Here is a 5,068-nt window from a genome sequence, read left to right as displayed (position 1 = left end):
CTGTGAATTCATGTCTTTCTCTTAACCTCAGAAGGTGACCTTATTTCAAAATAGGGTCATAACTGAGTGGGATGGGCCCCACACACATTTTGCCTGCTGTGCTAAGAGGAAGAGATACAGGGACACGGAGACACAACGAGATGATAGGAGATGATGATGGGGGTAGAGACTGGATTTATGCAGCCCCCCAGGAATGAATTGCTGGGGGACTACAAGAAGCTGGAGGAGGCTTCTCCCCAGAGCAGTGGTTCTCAACCTTCCTCAGGCCACGACCCTTTCATACAGCTCCTCATGTTGTGGTGACCCCTACCCAGCAAAGTATTTTCGTTGCTACTTCATCACTGCCATTTTGCTACTGTTATGAATCGAGCGACCCCTGTGAAAGGGTCATTCCACCCCCAAAGGGGTCGTGACCCACAGGTTGAGAACCGCTGCCCTAGAGGCTTCTTTCCCCCTATACTTTTGTTTGTTTTCCCATACTCATAGTTATTCATGTAGTTTTTTTTCAATTTTGGCAAAAATATACACAGCAAAACATTCACCAGTTCAACAACTTCTGCATGTATAATTGACGATAGTGCTATGTTTATACTCTTCATATTGTATAACCATTATTGTTATCCCTCCCCAGATTTCCCTTAGATCAGCGGTTCTCAAGCTGTGGGTTGAGTGACCCCTTTGGGAGGTCTTAGATCAGCCTGTGCTTGGACTTAGACCAGGCTGTGCTTGGGAGACTAGAACCAATTCTGGTAAACTGAGGTGGACAGTATAACAAACAGTCCTAATAGAGCGAGTCAGATGTTTATAATCTGTGGTCAAAATGCAGAAAAGATTTTCAGTAGCACAGTTACTACGGTGCCAAAGTCCGAGCCCTAGGTACCAGGTGCACAGCAGAGCCCAGTGGTTACAGGCCACACAGACCCAGCCCTTTGGTCCTCGATCTCAGGCTTTATCTCCAGCCTTACTGCCTCGTATTGCTTCCAGATTGAGCTTCTGCTCCACAAGTGTGCCAGACACTTTCTCAACTCTTTGGACCAGGATGTGCTCTACCAGAAAAGTCTCTGTGTCTCCTTTCACTGATGTAATTCAATTCAAATGTCTTTGTTGTTTAGTCCTTTTTGACTTCCCCAGGCAAGATGAATTATTAATTCTTGAGGGCCCCCTGCATGCTGTTCACACAACTCTTTGTTTCTGGTTAAGGATCTGCCAGTGAGTTCTGAGTGCCATGAGGATAACTTCCGTGCTTGGTGACTGGCACATGAAAACTCAATAAAGCCAAGAAAGAAGAAAAGAGAGGGGAGCGGTCATATTGCATATTTTTCCCTTTTCTTTTTGTTTATTTCTTCTAATTAACATTAATCTGAGTGTATGCCTTCATAGACAAAGTGACGCATTTTTATAGGCAATTATTTTGAGAGCGACTCATGCAGCAGAAAAGGGTTGACCTGGAAAGACATCTAAGATCCCTTCAAGTTCCAAAACTCTTAGGAGAAAGTTAGCTTTCTTAAATAGCTGTATCAGAAGAGTTTAAAATCAAGAGTTGGTAGGATTCAATTATGCAACTAATTGTCTCAAATGTTCTCTTTACTTTGTAAATCAATAAGCTTTATATTCCTGAATTAGCACTTTGGATTTCAACAAATTTTAAGGCAGCATAAAATTGTTTAATAGACAAAGTCATGATAATAAAATGACGGAAAGTTTTATGTTGCTCTTCAGTGCATTGCATTTTATATCATCAATATCAAATATGTAAGTTAATAGCAACTATCTTTCTTAAATCAATAATAACTACCTCAATTAGTTGAGATTTAGGAGTGATTTTATATGACACTTTCCTAAGTTATCAGGCAATTGAAAGCAAATATCTGCTGATCAAGTAGGCAATATTCAGTACAAAAATAGGTAAGGGACACGACATGGCATTCTTTTCTAAATCTAATGCTTTCTGTTTGAGCCAACCAGGAGTGAAGTGTAGATCGTAGGTATACACAAATATACACAACCTCATGCGAAGGTGCCCCTCTTACACGCTCTTCTTCTAAACCCAAATCAAACCCATTGCCATCTAGTCAATTCTGACTTACAGTGACCCTATGGACAGGGTAAAACTGCCTCAGGTGATTTAGAAAGCTATAGCCTACTTGGAAGGAGACTGCCAAACCATCTTTCTACCATAGTTGGTAGGTTCAAACTAGCAACCTTTCAGTTAGCAGTTGAGCACTTAATCACTGCAGCACTTCTCTTTATAATGGAGACTTCATTATGAACAAAAGAACTAAAATATGTCCCTTCTTTTCACTCTAGAACAAGGCTCATCAAGGTCAATTCTCAAGGTAAAAAAGAGAAGTAGTTTTGGATGTTCTGTTTCAGAAAATGAAGCACATCCCACATGTTAAATAATAAGAAAAGGCCTGTAACACCATATATTATGAGAAGGAAGATAGTCTTCTCAGTAGATCGAAAAATAAAGGAGTCTATCTTTTATTTTTTAAGTGTTTTTTTAATCATTTTATTGGGAGCTCATACAATGCTTCTCACAATCCATCCATCCATTGTGTCCAGCACATTTGCAGATTTGTTGTCATCATCATTCTCAAAACATTTGCTCTCTACTTGAGCCCTTGGTATCAGCTCCTCATTTTCCCCTCCCTCCCACTCCCCCGCTCCCTCATGAAACCCTCATAATTTATAAATTATTATTTTGTCATATCTTGTACTGTGCGACATCTCCCTTCACCCACTTCCCTGTTGTCCATCCCAAAGAGAGGAGGTTATATGTAGATCCTTGTAATTTGTTCTCCCTTTCTACCCCACCTTCGCTCCACCCTTCTGTTATTGGTACTCTTGCCACCGGTCCTGAGTGGTTTATCTGTCCTGGATTACCTGTTTCCAGTTCCTATCTGTACCAGTGTACATCCTCTGGTCTAGCCAGATCGGTAAGGTAGAATTGGGATCATGATAGTGGGGTGGGAAGGAAGCATTTAAAAATTAGAGGAAAGTTATATGTTTCCTCATTACTACGCTGCTGCCTGACTGTCTCATCTCCTCCCCGTGACCCTTCTGTAAAGGGATGTCCAGTTGCTACAGATGGGCTTTGGGTCCCCAATCTGCCCTCCCCCTCATTCACAATAATATGATTTTTTCTTCTTTGGTGCCTGACACCTGATCCCTTTGACACCTCGTGATTTCACAGGCTAGTGTGCTTCTGCCATATGGACTTGGTTGCTTCTGAGCTACATGGCCACTTGTTTACCTGCAAACTTTTAAGACCCCAGACAAAGCAGTCTATCTTACATGGGTAAGAAAGTCTGCTGTACACATCAAATGGGCGGACTTGGAAGCCATAAAGAAAATATTGCTCTGTCTATCAGAAAACTTGCCTCAAACACAGTTCTTGTCAGCAACTTTAGCACATAATTCAGGAATCTGTTCCCAAATCTATGGTGGACCAACATTCTTGGCTTAAGGTTAGTCCTGCCATTTATTACGTATTTTGCTTTCTAATTCTGGACACATCATTGGATCCTCTTCCTGGTCCTCTTCTGTGTCTTCACACAGTCCAACACATTGCGTGGGGGCTCATCCAAGCTTCCTTCTTGTCCGCTTCACCATGCTCCATGTTGGCAGTTTTATGAATGGCATAGACCATGTTCACCACTGAAGGTGTTGCAACCAGGGTGATCTTGAACGTCTAGAGGTGCGCATAGGAGAAGGGTAAAAAGGCATCATAGCAAACGTTCTTGCAGTCTGGCTGCTCCATGTGGCATGCAAATTTTCTTTGCTCATGGTAAGGAGACTCTCTTCCAACAGCCATGAGGATAATCTCAAAGACAATCAAATGGTGACCTGTATCTTCCCTGAAAAGGTGGAGGGATTTGGGATGTCTAGTAGGCAAGTCATGGAGCTCCAACCTGAGGTGATTGAATAGGTTTTCCAGAATTTTTGTTACCCCAAATTTCCTTAGGAGAATTAACCTGTCTTTCATATTTTCAATCTCTTTGTGTCTTGTTACAATTTGAGTAATTTACCGAAAAATATATTTTCTATTTTACTAATTCTTCAGCTGTATCTAATTAAGTTATTTAATTCATTCATGAAATTATAAATTTCAGCCATTTTTTTTCTTCTTCTTCAAAAAAATCTACTATATTTTCCACAAATAGCACTCTCACAAAATAGTGTGTACAAACATATAGTGGGTAGAAATGATGAAATTCTGTAAAAGAACTTCTGACATACACTCCATCAGCCCAAGCACAGTGGCCAGCCCTCCAGATGATGGGACAGAAAAGATGTAGCTACAACACACTATCCTTGCCTGTCTGGGCGAACTCTTCAGCCTAGAGGGCACAGATCCACCCATGTCCTGCCCTTGATCTGGATGCCCTGGAATTGAATGTTTCTGAAACAACAAAAAGGCATTCTTTCAACATTTGAGAAGGTGGTTTGCAGAACAGGGAGAAAGTCTTGTTAAGAGAAGGGCTGCTGCAGAAACCAGAGGGTAGACTGCTGAAAATGCTGGTGGGAGTCAAAGCTCCACATTAATAGGTACTCACATGAAGATTTTACATTAAAGCTGCTGAGCATTAAAAAAATGAAATTGAAGTAAGTAACATGTAAAAAATATCAATATGGTGTTTAATGAAATAATATGCTGGGTTATGTACTATGTAAAATGTATAACATGAATTATTTGTATAAAAAGGCAGTATTTTATTTTTCTTCAAAATAGCCAAATATTTTGAGTAGTCTTATTTAAAAAAAACCAGCTCTTCATTTCTTATATCTCACCTAGACTCATTTTGATTAAAAATTTTAGTATAAATGTTTTATTCTGACTTGGATGATTCTAGTATCTAGACTTTTGAAGTCCTAATATTTCTTGTAGTTCATATTACACCTTACTCATGTTAATTTGTGTCCTTGTACACTTGATTTAAAAAAAAATAATTTTATGAGGGGCACATGCAACTCTTATCACAATCTATACATACATCAATTGTGTAAAGCACATTTGTACATTAATTGCCCTCATCATTATCAAAACATTTGCTTTCCACATAAG

General features: G+C 39.9%; 1 pseudogene; it reads right to left on the bottom strand.

The window, feature by feature from the left end:
- Nucleotides 1–2,331: 2,331 nt before the first annotated feature.
- LOC115872345 lies at nt 2,332–4,249 on the bottom strand (annotated as a pseudogene).
- Nucleotides 4,250–5,068: the final 819 nt, after the last annotated feature.

This window comes from Echinops telfairi, unplaced genomic scaffold (genome assembly GCF_000313985.2).
Source record: "Echinops telfairi isolate 266 unplaced genomic scaffold, ASM31398v2 ScPeMD7_7424;HRSCAF=8462, whole genome shotgun sequence".
NCBI classification, from domain to species: domain Eukaryota; kingdom Metazoa; phylum Chordata; class Mammalia; order Afrosoricida; family Tenrecidae; genus Echinops; species Echinops telfairi.
Note: the sequence above shows the minus strand (reverse complement) of the source record. Positions and strands in the feature narration are given on the sequence as shown.